The sequence below is a fragment of the Triturus cristatus genome, chromosome 5_2, assembly GCF_964204655.1.
Source record: "Triturus cristatus chromosome 5_2, aTriCri1.1, whole genome shotgun sequence".
Taxonomy (NCBI): domain Eukaryota; kingdom Metazoa; phylum Chordata; class Amphibia; order Caudata; family Salamandridae; genus Triturus; species Triturus cristatus.
Window position 1 is genome coordinate 424,686,184 of NC_140588.1, and position 20,467 is coordinate 424,706,650.

Below are 20,467 nucleotides of genomic sequence, written 5' to 3' on the forward strand. Positions count from 1 at the left end.
TGACTGGGGTTTGAACCCTGGTCAAGCAGCAACCACAATCCTTGTCAGGATGAGGCACAAGCCAACTCTAAATTAACCTGTTCTCAACCCCCTGGTAGCTTCGCACAGAGCAGTCATGCTTAACACACAAAGTTTGAAAATAGAACAAGATTTAATACACAAAACAAGATCAAAAAACCAAAAATCCAATCACTACAACGGAAGTTATGACTTTTTAAAGATTTTTGTGAAAATAGCATCGTAAATCACAAAGCGTCAAGTTGGGATACCTGGTCGTGCTGGACCGGGTCAAAGTCACACTTTTAGGCCAAACACGATGGACTACAGGTCGGTTACAGTCACCAGGTTAGGCCCGCTGAAGTTTACCTTCTCAAGTCCATGCCAAGAGTCCCATTCACATTGAAGAGAGCAGCAAGGAGCAAAAAGAACGTAACGAGAGACTATTGGCATCGCGAGAAGAGTCAGCAAGCTTCGCAGGTGGGCACTGCTGGACCTTCGCGTTGGCAGTCCCTGTGAACAGTCGTTGCTGGAGTATGAAGAGTTCGGCTGATGGAGTTTCATGCTGAATCGCCTTGCGAGCTGCAAGCTGCTGGTGTGAATGGGTTTGTTCGCAGTCTCAAAGAGCCCAAAGCTTGATTTCAGCTAACAGCCATACCAAATACTCAGGTGCTGAGGGGCACCACTTGGGGGATAGAAACTCACTGGAGCAGGGTCCAGCGGCTGGTGCAGGATGTGGGAATCCTTTTATGTCCCAGAGGCTCAGATCAGGAGGCCAGCAGATTAGCCCTTGGCATCACTCTGGGTTTAAGATGAAGTTGCAGGTCTAGTTCTTCCTAGCCAGTCAAGAAGGTAGCAGGTATGCACAGCAGGGCAGCAGTTCCTGAACAGCAGCAGTCCAGCAGGATGGCAGTCCTTTCAGCAGCACAGCAGTCCTTCCTCCCAGCAGAGTATCTGTTAGTTGTCAAACAAGGAATCGGGGGAGACTAGGAGCTATTAAAAGTCGAGTACCCGTGCTCCACACAATCATATCACTCCAAAAGTAGTGTCACTGTTCCTAATGAGACACAAGTACTGTCTGTCAAGTAAAAAAAGAAGAGTGGGTATCTAGGTACTATGTTTTGCAACAGGAGACAGTCAGAGGTTATGTTGCCCTCACACATCCCAAGGGATGTCATGCTTCATCATTGGGCAGTGCTTCATCATTGGACCAGCACTGCAATGCCCCTACGCGTTCCCCAAAGAGTCACTTTAGCGGGGATCTTTTTATTTTGCTATTTGATGAGTGAGGGTCTGAGTTCTTAGTGGGGTCATGAAAAGTGAGTGTGAGATTAAATATTAAAACTGACTAGGGGATATCCTGAACGTTTTCAATATGCTGGTTCCCCAGTCAGAGTAAAAAAAACATAGATTGTTACTAGTGGGGTAATAATGGCCCCTAGTAACTAAAAGGTCAACATGTTTTGCGCCTAAAAGAGTATCTGTTAGACCTGGCATCCTTGGTGTGGTTACCCCTGACTTTTTGCCTCTACCTCCTGTATTTTTTACTGCGAGCTAGACTTTGTTTTTGCTGGTATAGGTACTATGGGCACTTTGCCACTGCTGACAAGTGCCAAATTGCAAGTGCTTTCTGTGTACATTGTGATTATGATTGGTTATCCCTGATTGGCAGATTTGATTTACTGGTAAGTCCTTAGTAAAGTGCACTGATTGTGTCAGGTCCAGTAAATCAAATGCTATTAGTGGACTTGCAGCACTGGTTGTGCCTCCCACATGAATAGCCATGTAAATGTATCTCAGGCATGCCACTGTGGGCAGGGTGCAGTGTATGTCAATGGTAGGACATGAACTGGTGTGTGTTACATGTCCTGATAGTGAAAAATTGTGTATTTCGTTTTCACTATTGAAAGTCTGTCTGTCCCATAGGTTAACATGGGAGGTGCCTTGTAACATCTTACAAGTGTAACTTTCCATTAGGATAAGATGGAGAGATGGAGTTTAGGCTCTCTGCACTCCAGAGAGGTGGTTTTTATATTGTGTGTTTGAAAATGCCACTTTTAGAAAGTGGGCATTTTCTTGCTGTACCATTCAGTGTGCCTCTGCCTGTTTGTGTATTCACCGTCTGATTTTGGAGTGACAGGGGCTGAGGATGTGCATTCACTCTATACAGTCACAAGGGGGCTTGAGGTGTGTCCTGCCTTTCCTGGGTGAATCCTAGCCAGGCTGAGTAGACCTTTCTGCATTTAGAGTAGTGGGAGGAATTTTCACTACCAACTCAATAGGCTGTGTCTGCTCTGCACAATGCTGTCTCCACCACCTGTAGTGAACTTGGACCAGGGAGGACAGAACTAGTTTTACTGAGCTCAGAGACTCTTGGAACAAAGAGAAATAAAGAGGAACCTCTGCCAAGGAGAAGAGCTGAAGAACTGTAAAGAGGAGACTTGCCTTTGCTGTGTATTGCTTTGCTGGGTTGGCCTGCAGTTGCTGCTTCTGTCAAGGAGAGGACAAAGATTGGACTTTGCTGTGAACCTGCTTGAGAAGAATTTCCAAGAGCTTGTGTGTGCTGGTCTCCTGTTCTGTAGTCTCAGGGACACAAGGACTTCCACAGCTTCCTTGAACTCCACTGCTGGGAGTTCTGACCTGCCAGGAAATGCCTGTTCCAGTTCCAGATTTAATACACAAAACAAGATCAAAAAACCAAAAATCCAATCACTACAACGGAAGTTATGACTTTTTAAAGATTTTTGTGAAAATAGCATCGTACATCACAAAGCGTCAAGTTGGGATACCTGGTCGTGCTGGACCGGGTCAAAGTCACACTTTTAGGCCAAACACGATGGACTACAGGTCGGTTACAGTCACCAGGTTAGGCCCGCTGAAGTTTACCTTCTCAAGTCCATGCCAAGAGTCCCATTCACATTGAAGAGAGCAGCAAGGAGCAAAAAGAACGTAACGAGAGACTATTGGCATCGCGAGAAGAGTCAGCAAGCTTCGCAGGTGGGCACTGCTGGACCTTCGCGTTGGCAGTCCCTTTGAACAGTCGTTGCTGGAGTATGAAGAGTTCGGCTGATGGAGTTTCATGCTGAATCGCCTTGCGAGCTGCAAGCTGCTGGTGTGAATGGGTTTGTTCGCAGTCTCAAAGAGCCCAAAGCTTGATTTCAGCTAACAGCCATACCAAATACTCAGGTGCTGAGGGGCACCACTTGGGGGTTAGAAACTCACTGGAGCAGGGTCCAGCGGCTGGTGCAGGATGTGGGAATCCTTTTATGTCCCAGAGGCTCAGATCAGGAGGCCAGCAGATTAGCCCTTGGCATCACTCTGGGTTTAAGATGAAGTTGCAGGTCTAGTTCTTCCTACCCAGTCAAGAAGGTAGCAGGTATGCACAGCAGGGCAGCAGTTCCTGAACAGCAGCAGTCCAGCAGGATGGCAGTCCTTTCAGCAGCACAGCAGTCCTTCCTCCCAGCAGAGTATCTGTTAGTTGTCAAACAAGGAATCGGGGGAGACTAGGAGCTATTAAAAGTCGAGTACCCGTGCTCCACACAATCATATCACTCCAAAAGTAGTGTCACTGTTCCTAATGAGACACAAGTACTGTCTGTCAAGTAAAAAAAGAAGAGTGGGTATCTAGGTACTATGTTTTGCAACAGGAGACAGTCAGAGGTTATGTTGCCCTCACACATCCCAAGGGATGTCATGCTTCATCATTGGGCAGTGCTTCTCATTGGACCAGCACTGCAATGCCCCTACGCGTTCCCCAAAGAGTCACTTTAGCGGGGATCTTTTTATTTTGCTATTTGGTGAGTGAGGGTCTGAGTTCTTAGTGGGGTCATGAAAAGTGAGTGTGAGATTAAATATTAAAACTGACTAGGGGATATCCTGAACGTTTTCAATATGCTGGTTCCCCAGTCAGAGTAAAAAAAACATAGATTGTTACTAGTGGGGTAATAATGGCCCCTAGTAACTAAAAGGTCAACATGTTTTGCGCCTAAAAGAGTATCTGTTAGACCTGGCATCCTTGGTGTGGTTACCCCTGACTTTTTGCCTCTACCTCCTGTATTTGTTACTGCGAGCTAGACTTTGTTTTTGCTGGTATAGGTACTATGGGCACTTTGCCACTGCTGACAAGTGCCAAAGTGCAAGTGCTTCCTGTGTACATTGTGATTATGATTGGTTATCCCTGATTGGCAGATTTGATTTACTGGTAAGTCCTTAGTAAAGTGCACTCATTGTGTCAGGTCCAGTAAATCAAATGCTATTAGTGGACTTGCAGCACTGGTTGTGCCTCCCACATGAATAGCCATGTAAATGTATCTCAGGCATGCCACTGTGGGCAGGGTGCAGTGTATGTCAATGGTAGGACATGAACTGGTGTGTGTTACATGTCCTGATAGTGAAAAATTGTGTATTTCGTTTTCACTATTGAAAGTCTGTCTGTCCCATAGGTTAACATGGGAGGTGCCTTGTAACATCTTACAAGTGTAACTTTCCATTAGGATAAGATGGAGAGATGGAGTTTAGGCTCTCTGCACTCCAGAGAGGTGGTTTTTATATTGTGTGTTTGAAAATGCCACTTTTAGAAAGTGGGCATTTTCTTGCTGTACCATTCAGTGTGCCTCTGCCTGTTTGTGTATTCACCGTCTGATTTTGGAGTGACAGGGGCTGAGGATGTGCATTCACTCTATACAGTCACAAGGGGGCTTGAGGTGTGTCCTGCCTTTCCTGGGTGAATCCTAGCCAGGCTGAGTAGACCTTTCTGCATTTAGAGTAGTGGGAGGAATTTTCACTACCACCTCAATAGGCTGTGTCTGCTCTGCACAATGCTGTCTCCACCACCTGTAGTGAACTTGGACCAGGGAGGACAGAACTAGTTTTACTGAGCTCAGAGACTCTTGGAACAAAGAGAAATAAAGAGGAACCTCTGCCAAGGAGAAGAGCTGAAGAACTGTAAAGAGGAGACTTGCCTTTGCTGTGTATTGCTTTGCTGGGTTGGCCTGCAGTTGCTGCTTCTGTAAAGGAGAGGACAAAGATTGGACTTTGCTGTGAACCTGCTTGAGAAGAATTTCCAAGAGCTTGTGTGTGCTGGTCTCCTGTTCTGTAGTCTCAGGGACACAAAGACTTCCACAGCTTCCTTGAACTCCACTGCTGGGAGTTCTGACCTGCCAGGAAATGCCTGTTCCAGTTCTGGGCCTCTAGAGGTTGTTCCTGCTACAAGAAGCTACCAAGAACTGAAGATCTGAAGGAAATCGATGCTCCGCCCTCCTTGCGGCTGTATTTTCGGATGCTGCACCACCGTGCAGGAGACTTTCATGATGCACAGCCCCTTGCGGCTGTAAAATCGACGCAGTGCCCAAAAAAACACCCCACACCGAGTTCCGTGCACCGATCTCCGATGCTGAAAATCACAGCACCAACTCTGACAGAGGCCCTGTAGTGTGGCAAGAAGAATTGAAGCATCGCTGGCCGGGGCTGGAGAAATCGATGAAGCACCTGGTTCACCATCACCGCATCCCCTCCAGCGCGTTTGGAGTTTCCATGGATCACACCTGGGTGCCGAATCTACAACTCTGGGGCTGCAGTAAGAAACTGACGCATCACCTCCCTTCACAGTAAGAAGCCGACGCATCACCACCTCTCCAGTAAGGAACCGATGCATCACCACACCTGCGTGGCAGTTAGGAACCAACGCATCACCTCCCATAGAGCAAGGAATTGACGCATCACCTTCCCTGAGCGTAAGGAACTGACGTATCCCCTTCCCTGCAGCTGTTTTTGCTTGTGATTTGACGCATGTGCTAAAAGTGACGCGTCCATAGTTTCCTATGGAGAGAACAGTTTTTACCTTCTAAGGTGCCAATTCCGATCCGGGTCGGAAAGCACTCCGAGCGAGCCAGAGTCCTGCAGTCCGACCGAGCGAGTACGATGCGGCCGTATGCTGTCGGACTCGGTTCGGTCGGACTCCCATAGAAGTCAATGGGAGCCGGTCGTACGAGGCGTACATGGGCTCCCATTGACTGAATGGGTATGTCGCGGACAAGTGCACCCCCTTCAGTGAGTACGCGTTGGTGCCATCCGCACCGTACATGCCTGTGTTGGGGAGACCCATGGGTCTCCCCATGTGTCCGAGTCGTAGGGCTGCGGGTGACAGGGGGTCCAACCACCCGGATGATTTGCGAGCCGGACACTCCGGCTCGCACAGGCTGTCCGACGCGTGGATCATACTGGCTTGGTCTTGAATGGCATCCATTGCACGCCACGATTAGCTTACCACTGAGACGTACAGAGCGGTTCGAACCCGGAAACGAGTTGGTCGGTGAATTTCATGTAGCTCGCATCGTACTTGCTCGCTCGTACAGCTGTAACACGCGTACGGCGCGTACTTTTTCCGGCCGGATCGCGTTCGGTGCTCTTCCGACCTGGATCGGAATCGGCCCCTAAAAGTCATATATCTGTATATTTGATTTTGTCATTTTGGTCTCCTTTGGTTTAGATAAAGATACTTTCTTTTTTTAACTGGTGGTGTGCCTTTGTGGTGTTTTCATTGTGTTACTGTAGGCTATCCACAATTGCTTTACACATTGCCTCTGTAGTTTAGCCTTACTGCTCTGTGCCAGGCTACCAGAGGGTGAGCACAGGGATTCACATATCGAGGTCAAAAATATCGACCTACAAAATTATCGAGTCATAAATATCGACTACAAAAATATTGACAACCTATACTTAAAAAGGTAAGTACAAAAATATTGGGAAAATGTATTGTTTTTAATAATATCGTTGCATCATATATCGATTTGAAATATATATAAATAAAAATAAAAAAATAAAATATATTAAATACTAAAAATCATTATTAAAAATTATTGTAACAAATATAACAAATAAACTTACTTTAAAAAAGTTAAACACACATACACACACATATATATATATATATGTGTGTGTTACACATATATTTAGTTAAAAAAGTATTATGAAGCTAGTAATATTAAAATTAATACATATCAAATTCCCACTACAATTTATACAAAAATAGACAAAGTCTTATACTAATAATATATCAAATGTACTACTCTCACCTCACACAACACAACAGTAATAAAATTGTTACATCACATAAAGGAAAAATGTACTAATCTCATTATAATAAATGCAGAATTAGATACAATATTGTATTGTGGAGTACTAAAATGTACTTTTCCCACTACAATTAATCCAACACTAGGACATTTTTTAGATTACAGAGAGATACAATTTACTATTCCCACTCCAATAAGTGCAACAGTAGGCAAAGAGTTGGATTGTGGAGGGGTAAAATTTACTATTCCCACTCCAATAGGTGGAACAGTAGTGAAAGTGTTGAATTGCAAAAGGGTAGACTTTACTTTTCCCACTCCATTGAGTGTAACAGTAGGGAAAGTGTTGGATTGTGGAGGGATCAAATTTACTATTCCCTCTCCAATGAGTGCAAAAGTAGGGTAAGTGCTGAATTGTGGTGGGGTGAAATGTAATATTCCCACTCCCATCAGTGCAACTGTAGGGAAAGTGTTGGATTCTGGTGGGGTAAAATTTACTATTCTAAATCCAATGAGTGCAAAAGTGGGAAAGTGTTGGATTGCAGAGGAGTAACATTTATTACTCCCACTCGAGTCAGTGCAACAGTAGAGAACGTTTTTGATTGCAGAGGGGTAACATTTACCCTTACCACTCCAATAGGGTGCAACACTAGGGAAAGTGTTAGATTGCGAAGGGGTAGAATTTACTATTCCCACTCCACTGAGTGTAACAGTAGGTAAAAGTGTTTGATTGCGGAGGGATAAAATATACTATCCCCATTCCAATGAGTGCAAAAGTAGGAAAATGTTTAGATTGCGGAGGAGTAACATTTAATATTCCCACGCCAGTCAGAGCATCAGAAAGGAAAGTGTTGTATTGCAGAGGGGCAAAATGTACTATTCCCACTCCAGTCTGTGCAACAGTAAGGAACTTTTTGGATTGCAGGAGGAAAACAATTAATATTCCCACTGCAGTCTGCATTACATACGTATTACCCCAGGCGTACCCCAATCCTCGCGTATGTACATACGCGAGGATTGGGGTACGCCTGGGGTATGGTGCGTACATACACGGGTGGGGGGTACGCCTGGGGTACGGTGCGTACATACGTGGGTGGGGGGTACAGTCCGTACATACGGGGGTGGGGGGTACGGTCCATACATACGGGGGTGGGGGGTACTGTGCGGACGTATGTGGGAGGGGTGGGAGGCTGGAGGGGCCGTATGACTCGTACCCGGGGCACAAGTGTACTCGGGGTAGGGCTCGTACAAAGTTTGCTCCGTACGGAGCCTTTTCCATGCGCTTGTGTTTTCGGACGTGCGGTACGGATCATACTTGCGCGCTCGGACTTCAGTTTTACGAATTGTATGTAAAACTGTCTGGGGACGTCTCGTAGTCTTTTCCCGAGGCGATTTGTATGTATTTTTCACGTATGAATCGTACTTCGCCGTTTGTACGGGACTTGTACAATTCGTACGTAAAAAAATACGGATACGAGTCGTATGGGAAAAAAAAATCCAGGATCGGAATCGCCCCCTAAATGGCAAAGGCAAGAAAATGCCAACTTTCAAAAAGTGCCATTTTCAAAATTGCAATTAAAAATCTAACTTCTTCAAAAGTTAGGATTTTAAATTCCAATTCCAGAGACACCAAACAAGGACTGGTTACCTTTCCTCATTTGGAAATTACACTTATAAAGGGGCCGATTCCAATCCTGGAAAAAGGCTGTACAAATCTTTGTATGGAGCGTTTTTCCCATACAACTTGTACCCGGTAAACTTTTCTTACAACCTAGGAAGTACGATTCGTACAGAAAGCCTCCTTCCATACAAATCGTGCAAAAGACCATACAGCTAAAATAAACCAACGATTCTGATCCGGAACAGCTTGCACGCGACGTCTGTATGTATTCAAGCAGCGGTTTCCAGCCCAGCAAGTACGATTCGTCCCTACGGCCCTCCGTACGGCTCTTTTCTTACGGGAGCCAAAAACAGCTGTAAAAGCAGAGTCCCCAGGGGTGCGAGTCGTACAGGCATACACCCCCGTGCGTTGTGTATGTACGGTGCGTACCCCAACATCACATATGTACAGTGCGTACCCCAACATCGCGTATGTACTGTGCGTACCCCCAACATCACGTACCCCAACATCGCGTATGTACTGTGCATATCCCCAACATTGCGTACCCCAACATCGCGTACCCCAACATCGCATACCCCAACATCGCATACCCCGTACATACGCGATGTTGGGTTACGCGATGTTGGGGGTACGCACAGTACATACGTGATGTTGGGGGTACGCACAGTACATACGCGATGTTGGGGTACGCACCGTACATACACAACGCACGGGGGTGTATGCCTGTACGACTCGTACCCCTGTATGACTCGCACTCCGGGATAACTTTTCCCGGGATACGAGTCGTACAAAGTTCGCTTCGTAGCGGGTAATGGCATTCCCTGTGTACGGGACGTTTTCCATACAAATCGTAAATCGGAAAGCTGGTTCGGATCGTACTAGTACGGTTGGACTGCATTTTTACAATTTGTATGGAAAAGTGTCCGGGTCCGTCTGGTACAACTTTTCCCGATTCGATTTGTAAGGATCGGGCCGATCCGTACAAATTGGATCGGGAAAAGTTGTATTTTTCCCATACGAATCGTACTTCACTGGTCGGACGGGACTTGTACGATTTGTATGTAAAAATTTACCAATACGAGTCGGACGGGAAAAAAAAATGCAGGATCGGAATCGGCCCCAAAATGTAATAAGGTAACTCCAATGTTAGGCTTTGGGGGAAGTGAAAACGAATTCAAGAGTTTTTTTTACTACCAGGGCACGTAAAACTTAAATGTACATGTCCTACTTTTAAATGCATTACATCCTGCCCTATGGCCAGTCCAGGGCCTACCCAAGGAGAGACATATGTATTAAAAGGAAGGTTTGGGCCTGGGAAAAGGTTTATTTTGTCAGGTCAAAATGGCAGTTTAAAAACTGCATACACAGGCTGCCATGGCAGGCCTGAGACAAGTTTACAGAGGTACTTAGCTGTGTGGCACAATCAGTGCTGCGGGCCCACTAATAGCATTTAATTTACATATCCTGGGCACAGGTAGTGCCCCTTTACTAGGGACTTAAAAGTAAATTTAATATATCAATTGGGTATAAGGTAACATTACCATCTTTAGAGGAGAGAGCACAAGCACTTTAGCTCTGGTTAGCAGTGGTAAAGTGCAGAGTCATAAGGCCAACAAAAACGAATGCAGCAAAAAATAGGGGGAGGAATGCAAAATGTCCGGGGAGGCCCCTGAGGAAAGGGTCAAGTCCAGCACTATCTATCCTAGCTACCATATGTACCATAGCTAATTAAACTTGCTTACCATTCCTAACTTGAAATACCTTAACTACCTGCCCTACTGTCTACCATATCTACCTACCAACCCTGCTGTACTAACTTCTGTACATACCTACCACAGTTGTACCTCCCATAACTGTCAAGTCTACCTGCCTACTATACCTACCTAGTGTGCCATACCTAACTACCCTACCATTCTTAACCTTTCCATCCCTACCAACATAACATACCTAACCTACCATATCTAATTTATCATACCTAAACCCACCATGCCATCCACACCGACCTTGCATACCAAAACTACCATGCCTTCCTACCATCCTTCCATACATACAATAGACAAATTGCCATGCATAACCTACCTCTTCCTCTTCAATGTATACATTTTACCTATGTCCAGATGGGGAGGTTTTGTGAAAAAAATAGATAAAATATTTTGCAATAGTATATTCTGGAAATTATTCAAGTGTGGGATTAAACTAACACAACCTACACATACTGATCACAGTCTAATCTTTTGTACTATAACACAGATTAACATTTATACAACATTTTACAAACTAACAGGCACCAGTCATAATGCTTTACAAACATTTGTAATGTACTTTAAAACAATATAAAACGAACAACATAACACTTCCACAAACATTCTCTACTTCAAATCATTAATACTAAACAAATTAAAATGCACTTCTATCAATTTCATAATTACGTCACACCTCAAATCTAATTTAAAAATAAAGAATGTGAACATTTCTTCTAATCCTCTTCTTCTTTTCATTACTATCTTTGTACTACTGAATAATTAAAGATGTGTGCTATCAGACTAAGCAAATATAATGCTTCAGTTTAAAAAAATACAACTTAATCTGCTCTATGTTCCTTTCTGAAGTTGTAGTTTCATTGCATTCCCATTCGAATGTCATAAGTACATAGGAGTTTATATTACAATTCAGATACATTGTACAACTATATAAAAAGCAGCATAAGATCGGTCTCTTAAAAAAATGGTCTCAACAAAACTAACAGTTACTGCATGCTACATAAATAGCAAGCCAGAATTGTTGGCATTTCCATCATTTGTTTCTGATTTAGTGCTGCCATTTCTCCAGTGCAGGATTAAACTCATCATAGTACAATTCCACCCTATGTAAAGCCAGCGCCTCTTGAAATAGCACGCTTTCCTTTTCTTTTTTTCCACTGGGAAAACTTTTCCTTGTGTGGAACTCCCTTCACCTCTATACCAAACCAAGGTTTAAGGGTATTCCGTTCTCCTTTCCGCCCTGGGACTTGACTTATTACAGCCCTTAACTCCCATCATTTACAGAGTGGGAATGGGCTGGGGGCGTTTGTCACTGTCCACAAAATCACGATTTCGATGAAAGACCTGCCACAGTTTGAAATGCACATTCCTTTCCTCTTGCCTGCGACTCACTCCGATGGGCAGTATTACTGACTTTAAAATAATTTACAACTACGGGGTCACCTTTTGTGCATTCCTTCCAATCCTATATTTAAACATGTCCACACACTTGTGAAAGTACAGACACACACTGTAAACAAACATAGCAGATCGTTGAGTGTTATGAAGAGAATACATTTACCCAGGTACATTATGATCGAAATTGAAGGCCAATTGAACATTGTAGCGAAGGGTAAGGATTGCGCATAAGGAGGCGATAAAAATGTATATATATCTCAGACCCGAGCTCCTACACTTTCTGTCTCCGTGAAGCTTAATAAGCAACTTTTTAGCATCCCTTGAAGAAGCACCTTTCACCAAGCTTCGCGTTACTCTCTGATACTGCGTCATAATGTAATAGACACAAACCACCTCGGGAACAAAGAGTCGAATAAATGAAGTATCTACGCTGCGCATTCAGGTCAATTCCTACTGAACGGAGTGCGATTGTTGCTGGGGTCGCGAATATTTAACATTTTGGTTATTTCAACGTTCTCCATACCAGCTCATGCAGGATGAAGGCACATCACTTGAGGTGCGGGGGCAAATCACACAACATTTGCACCGCGCAATAAAAGAGATAGATTCAGCGGCACTGCAGCATGCTCACTGTTTGAACTGCCGAATGCAGCCAACTCTCAGTCAATAAAACAGAAAGATTGCTCTGCCAGGGCAAAAAGGGAAACAATTAATTATTTGCATGACAAGTATCATAAATCATTTTAAGAAAATCGCCAAAGATATTTTGGTCTGCTTTTAACTTCTTTGTTAAAAAAAAAAGAGAGATGTTTCTTTCTGGTAATTGTTTATAAAAATGAACATCTTGATTTTGCCAGAAACACAGACCTACATTTGAAACTTGGAGGAAATGTGATTTCTCGACTTCTTTTTTTTTTTTTTTTTATAATTGTGCAAATAAATGTGCCATTTTTACACCTCCACAAACTTTCTATGAAACGGTTCCTGCTCTCAAAAAAATAGCTGCCAATGGGGCTTGTTTTGTGTGATTTACAATGGCTGCCCATAAGCTCTTGACTTAACGATGATTGACAGCCTGCTTTAGCTTTGCGCCAAAATCCCATTGCCCATCCTGGTGGAATCTTCTACTGAAATGACTGATTGCTTTGAAGGTTCCTGCTGTTAAGACTATTACACTCGAACTATGGAACGCTTTGTCTATTAGATTTAGCACATCACACTCATAGTTGCGATTAGAAAATTCTTGAATAATCATCTGTTATACTGTGTTCTTGTTACCCCAGTTAGTCTTTGGCACACACACCTGGAGCATGGCTTCTGCAGGAGCACTTACATTCTACGAGTTAGTAATGTCTCGCCAAAGAGGCCTCATTACATAAATTACAAAACAAGCGTCTGAAGCAGAACCGCCATCTTGGGCTTTCATAATGTATTTAAATCTCGCCTTTCGTTAGAACGTGCTGCACTATCAGAAATCAGTGGCAGCAGGAACAGATGACGTCTTATCTTGCAGGGGCTCCCATGAGAACAAAAGGTCACCCCATTCTCGCCTATCTCTCTCACAATGCTGACTCAAACTAACTCTCACAGGCTTGAGCTCATTCGCTGTCGGTGCGTAAATGTTTGACCTTCTTGGCGCAGTTTCTGTTACTTTGTTGAAGAAAATGTTCACAAACTGTCCCGCTTGCACGTTAATATCCACGCAACATTTTAGCGCCAATTTGTTCTATCAAATCATAATTTCGAGGGCCTTCTAGATAAAATTTCGTATTACAAAATAGAGAAAATCCCTTGGTTTTCATTTCTTATTTAAAAAATACCCCATCAGGACACAGTTTTTACGAAACGTCTTACCTTTTGTGGTACTTCTGAGGTTTTGCTCAGGGTTGCTTCTGCCTTCTTGTGTTTACTAGCTGTCATTACACACGCACCGCTGAGGCGCGAGCTCCTGGGTACCGGTTGTGGTGGAGTTTTATCTCTAGTTTAATTTGCTTAAAGTCTGTGCTATATACACACTGCTCTGCTCTTCCTGTGAGGAGGGTGGGGGGCAGGGGGTATGTGCTTAAGCAAGCAATGAAAATGAGTGATCTCTCTTAGACTGCAGTAACATCACTTGTTTTCCTAGGCAAAATTTGATGTGGGGGTTCACCCCATACCACATCAAATGTCTATAATGATTTATGATTGAGACCAGTGCTTTAAATGGGCCGGTACTCACCGGTACTGAGTACCGGCACTTCCAAATTTTCTAGCCGTCAGTACCGACACTTTTCTTTTGTCAGGGAGAGTACCGGTACCCTGATTGATGGCACGGCAGGCTCGGGTTCGGTATGTCCTCCAACACAGGGAATCTCGGAATCGCACTGAGGTTCTGAAGTAGACTTTTGCAGGGACGCTGCTAAAGTCTAGAGGCGCCCCTTTGAATTTACCCACACTGCAGGGGGTTGAGAGGGCTTGCATCACGCTGTGATTAACAGTGCAGGGTCCACTCTAGGCAGACCCTGCACTGTTAATTAGGCGTGCAACGAGCATTCAGGTTAAAGTGCTTTAGCCACCCCCTCCCCGTCAGGTGCGTGGAATGGCCTAGGCTGGGGCTGCGGTCAGTAATCCAGTCCCATTAAGAGGTATTGAACTGACCTTACAAAAGCGAGTGGAAGTGCAGCACAATCCTACACCTTCCTCAAAGCCGGTTTTCTTTTCATGTTAGTGTTTTTTCCAGCCCAGGAGCTGCTTCCCTTTGTGTGCGCCTCCAACACTAATGGCTGCATTTACATAACAGAGAGAGATCCCTGGGTGTGAAGATAGCCATGCCCAAAGAGCAATGAATAGCAGGGAACACTGCATCTCCAGGAATAAGCTCACATTACTACTGACAATGGGTCTGGTTGGGGGGAAACCGAGATGAACATACAAGGAAGGGGGAGGGAGGAATGTAAAAAAATGATGTGACAGGTGAAGTTAGGATTGACACTTTTGCAGATTAAAAATACCAGATATGTGTTCAGTTCTGAAATTGGAGCTTAGAAATGGAATTTTAACGCAAATTTGTGTAAAGTTAAAAATCTGCTGTATTTCTTGTTAACTTTAATAAATATACATACATATATATATATCTGTAAATTTTCAAATATCATCCTGTTTGGCTTTCATTTTGTGTAATGATTAAGCCTGTTTTGTTTACATAAACACATTTCTCGTGTTTTAATATGTGCTGCAACTTGCATAGAAGTCATTATGTATAATCATGTCTTGCCCTTAGCCCCGCCCCTATCCCCGCCCACTTGCCACACCTCTAGCTCATTTTAATGAGTACCTGCACTTATTTTTTTATCATTTAAAGCACTGATTGAGACCATGCACCGGCAGGTGCGTTATCCATGTTTTGTGCTTGTGATTTGACAGTATTGTGAGCTGAATTAGTCGTGTTCTGTCTGGTGTTAAGGATAACCTTGGAAGGGGAAAATTAATCATTTTGCTGATTCCTTTTCCACACTACAGGAGCCATACCTGGACCAATTTAAATACTATAGTAACATACATAATAGAGTAAGTGCTTTGCAGATTTCAAATGGAGTAGAAAATTCAAGTGTCACAAACAGAGCAAAAATGGAGATCATAGTTTCAGGCTCATCTTCCACTTCTCAGATTCCCCAGTTGGTCATGGTAAATCACCTGGGCAATACCGCTATTCCTTCAAAGGAGGTTTTAAGCCTTGGCGTGATCTTCGACCATCAAATCTAATTTAAAAATGTACTCCTGCTCTTTGCAGGAGTAAATGTCAGGAATGAAAAAGGACCTGCAAAACGTTGTGAAAGCAAATATACAAGTTTGTGAGTTTGGTCGTAGACATACAGATGGGAACATGCCCAAGAGCATAGTTTTACTTCAAACAAAAGAGTAAACCATATCTGTCTGAAAATTACCACAGAACCCTATGCTGGAAATTCCAATTTCTGCCGACAGATTGCAGATGATAGCAACTTGTCAGCAGCAACTGAGAGAAGGAAACTTAGGTATCAGAGGATTTTGGTCCAGACCTTTCTCTTGCGAAGCAGGAATAAAGAGGGATTAAAATGTAATTTGGCAATTTGTAGCGCCTGGATACTCAAAGTACGGCCCGGGGGCCACTACTTACCCTCTTCTCACCTTCTCATAATGCCCCTGGTGACCAGCAGTACTGAGCTACTGTTCAATCATTGATGTTTTTGACTTGATTGAGCACTAACATTCAGAAAGATGTTAAACGACCAGCATTAATTTACATGTTAACTGAGGTGAAGGAAAAGAAAGAAAGAAGGTGTCCTGCACCACTTAACTTTAGGGACACCTTAATTTTAACGGACATGGTGCTACAAACGTAAACATATGACAAAGTCTCCCCAAAATTTAAGAAATTTGTGTTTCAAACATGCAAAACTGTTTCAACCTTATTATATGAAATCATATAACTGCATTGAGACACAAATTAAAAACAATAGCTTTCAAACACAAACTTAAAAACATTCAGGCCTCCTCCTACCCCAACAATAATGCTATTAGTGAACCAAGAGGCCAGTCATTTGTTATGTGCTCCTTCGGGGTGGTGTACATTGTTATTATATATAGAACAACATTATGGTTTATTAAATCAAACACAAGAGAAGGTTATGAACAATACAAACTGTGACCTCGTGTATTTCAAGATGCTTTCAATTGTAATAATTAAGAAAAAGGAGGCAAAGTGGAATAAAACAATTGACTAGGATCACCTAATTTGGTCAAGTGGAGAAGCCGGGACTGATCACAGGTTTTTTAGTTTAACACTGTGTAATTCAGCCACTATGTGGGTATCTCTTTACCTCTCCCATAGTACATCAAAAGGTAATGCTCTGTTTTTAATTCATTGCACGAGTGGTTACAGTGTAGGTATCAGACAGATGCCACATAGAGGATTGGCTCGTTTTGGGCTTGGGGATTCAAGAGAACCTCAAGTTGATCCAGAGCCAGGCTTCTGGCTCTAGCTTAGCTCCAGCTTTCCATGGCTTGCACACATATATCACATAATGGCAATTAAGGGGACAAAGGCATAGGAAGGATAAGATTTGACTATCATCAAACAATTAGGGGAACCAGGAGTACCAACACCACAGTGCAGGACTCCTTGTTTCACGATTCATAACTTTCTCACTACAGCATATTTTAGTGAGTGGACTATGAGACTGTGTTCTCTCCTCATGGATAAAAATAAGTGATTATTGGATTACAGTCCTGTTTTCTTATCGCATACTTACTACCAGTGTTTAGTTTGATTTATGTTTTTCCTATCTCTGTTAAGAAAAAGGAGCAGAGAAATATTTTCAGAAAGTGAATACCCAAGAGTGCACAATTTGTCACAAGGGGAGACCAGGATTAATATAACACATGCCTTCTGGTTCCATTGTTTCATCTTGCAAATTACTCAACCACGGGGCTGGGAGTGGTTCTGATGATGACACTTAGGGATTACACTCACCAAAGAAATGTCACTGTGCTCTGGAACCCAATTTTACTTTAAATATGGAGTTCGCAAATGTTAGCAAAGTGATTAAGCAAGGCCCTATTGCCACAGGAACGTCACTTTATCCGATGTCCCTGTGGCGATAGCGGCTTTGCCTTATTCACAAGGCCCACTTTCGCGCTACACTTAGCATTAAAGGGGTGGGCAATTGGCATCGCAGTGAGTGCTCCACCACAACCCCCATTGATTTTGACGCTGCCCATATTCACAAGGGTGGCGTTAATATGGGGCAGAGCCAAAATTAAGACCGGCCAAAACCTGGTCTTCATATGGTGAAAGGAGGGGAAATGCTTAATTTCTCCTTGTTTTGATGTTTCTATGTGTGCTGCAAAATGCCATGAATGATTGTTTATGTGCAGGAAGGTGTCCCTTCCTGCACATATACAATCATTAAAAAAATGACGCGTTGCAACTTCTATGTGTGCTGCATTTTTGCAGCACACATAGAAGTTATAAATCGTCATTACTAGTTGTTTATGTGCAGGAAGGGACACCTTCCTGCCAGGGTAGGCTTCTCTACTAAGGTGGAGGAGCACCGCCCTACTGCTCTGACAGCAGAAAAAAATAATTGGTTATTATCATTTTATTTTTCTTAGCTACGGGGCTGGGTTAGGGCAAGCGGGTAGCTGGGGTCGGAGCCTGGGAGGAGTGGTGAGTGCTCACTCTCAAAGTGCGCATTGCTGCTTGGCCAGCCGTTTTGGCCTGGCCAAAGCATCATATGTACTTTACATGTTTCCCACCAGGCTGCATTACACAGCCTAGTGAGGAACATACCCATGCCCCCAGTCCCCATCTAAGCGCTGAACCACGGCGCTCAGACCTATCACAAAGCTGCATTGCAGCGTTGTGATTGGCTTAGGGGAACCAATCACAATGCTGCATTGCAGCGTTGTGATTGGATTAGGAGAGCCCGTGTGCTTTCTGGTTCTGGACTTGCCAGGAAGAGAAGGAACGACAGAGAGACAGCGGCAGTGGAAAAAGGTAAGTGTTTTTTTAGTTGCTTTTGTTTTTTCAAAGCCCGCCCTGGCACCCCATTCCCTGCCAGTCTCCACTGCTTCCCACACATAAACAATCTTTCCCTGCAATGCAGGCACCCTTGCTCAATTGTGCGAGAGTGCCTGTGTTGGTGCTAGACAGCTACATTTATTGCCAGCAGTAAGGGAAAGGCAGGGGTGCACGATATTCTCGTTATACGGCGCATCTCTGCGCTTGGAAACTGTCAGAGCCTTCTTGGCTTAACGCCACAATCTGACAGTTTCCTAGTAAATATGCCCCAAAGTCTCATAGTACCATGGCTAAAACTTTCCTACTGCTCCATGTCTAGTGGTAGAGATTGGAGGTTTTTCTCCGCCCACCTCAATGAATTGTACACCTTGTTGGTGGGTCTTTGTCAATTTTTTTTTTTTACTAAACAGTTCTAATGTTTACAGATAAGAGACTAAAAGTTTAAGGCGATTATGAGGGCTAAAATTCTATTTCATTCCAATTCAACAATTATTACTTCCTTTGAACACTTGACTTGCCCAAGATAGCGATAGCAAGCAGAGAAGACTTACCCCAGGGTTTAGTCGAGGGATAGGGACTTGGATACAACATAACACAGTATTGTCAAATCAATGACTCTTCCATGGACTAGGGGCATAATGTAACCCTCAAAATAACACCTCAACTCACTGTTCAGACCATGAACATGTTTTGTTTCCCTTAGACCCACCTTACACCCCCACCCAACCTGCTGGCATCAATATGACTCTCAGTCACACCACAAACTATTATTTTTGGACACTGGGAAAATGTTTGTGACTACCCATGCTCTAGCACATTCTTGCAAGGTTTAATTTGGTGCAATGTAAAGGCTAAAATTGCAATGCCGCGTCGAGGTCATTGAAGAGTTTTCGGAGAACCTTCAGAAAGGAGACATGCAAAGACCAACGCTTCATTACTGAATCAATGTTTAAGGACTGTGTATATTTTTTATCAAACATGTTGATGTTTCTGGAAGGTGAATGAAACCACCCACGCCCATGACGCGTTGACGCGTTGTTACTGTTTCTTGACCGGGTGGAGCACATATTTTATGTAAATATCAAAGAGTATTTGGGGATGAAAAAAGATTGTTGTGTTAACTGCACATTTTGTAAATCTTTCATAATTCATGATAAAGTACTTAAAACAGCGCACTCTCTTCTTTAGTAAGTGATAACCTGTGCTAATGTTTCATTGTGATTACATATCTTGGAGGCAACTATATAGAGGTTTGCAGCAAAATTGGAAATCACAGGCCCGACAAAGTTATGATCCCAGCTGTACAATACAGTATGTATTTTTGAAATATCTCATTAACTTCGACTTTAGGGACAATGTTTTCGTTACGATATCAAGGATTTCAGAAATCTGAAATTACTGAGTATCAGTTTTATATGGTACGTACACTTCATTTAAGCCTCCCACAGCCAGGTGAATCCCAACCTTTTATATTTAGAGCAAGAAACATCAAATTTAGCATGGAGTTGCGTTCTGCAGCACACAGAGAACGAGGAAAATGCCTCAGGGGATTGTTTTTGTGCAGGAAGGTGTTTCTTTCTGCACAAAAACAATACTGCTTACAACTCATGCACCCTTGCACCCTGGTGCAAGGGTGCCTCCATTGGCGCTAGGCAGTACATTGTGCTCCACCGCAGAGAAAGACAAGAATGCGCTGTATAATTCATCGACTACTCAGAAATATTCTTTTGTAGGTGTAAGAATGCGCTGTATAATGTTAAATATGGCACATTCCTCCTGCCCTTTTCCTATCACGCAGTGCAGCGCAGCAAGGTGGCATGCTTCTCTGCGTGATTTTTTGATAAATATGCACCCAAGTGTTTAAACTATCATACATTACATAATTGTTTTATTCAACACGGGTTCAGTTTCGACTGGCAAAGAAGGTATTTTTTAAAGCAAGGATAAACTTGATGAGTATGTGTGAATAATCTCTCACATTCTAGTCTCTGCAAATTTCATTTACACTATTGAGGTACAGCTTACCTACGACAAGTGTTGAGATCTACATCAAGGGTTTGGGGGTAAGGTTTGATTCTCA

At 43.4% G+C, this 20,467-nt stretch overlaps 1 protein-coding gene and 1 long non-coding RNA gene across 4 annotated transcripts in view; one reads left to right on the forward strand and one right to left on the reverse strand.

Moving 5' to 3' along the window:
• The window catches only part of CCR9 (C-C motif chemokine receptor 9), an 85,076-nt gene extending 69,035 nt beyond the window's left edge, over positions 1-16,041 (reverse strand). Inside the window, exon 1 of one of the 2 annotated variants that reach the window (XM_085607349.1) lies at positions 15,982-16,041. The gene's annotated coding sequence lies outside the window, so the exon portion shown is untranslated. Of the gene's footprint in view, positions 1-13,700; positions 13,832-15,981 lie in introns of those variants that run through there. The other variant, XM_085607348.1, reaches the window with a different exon arrangement.
• Positions 1-20,467, forward strand: part of LOC146823099 (uncharacterized) — a 340,269-nt gene that overhangs the window by 140,512 nt on the left and 179,290 nt on the right. The window lies entirely within an intron of this gene.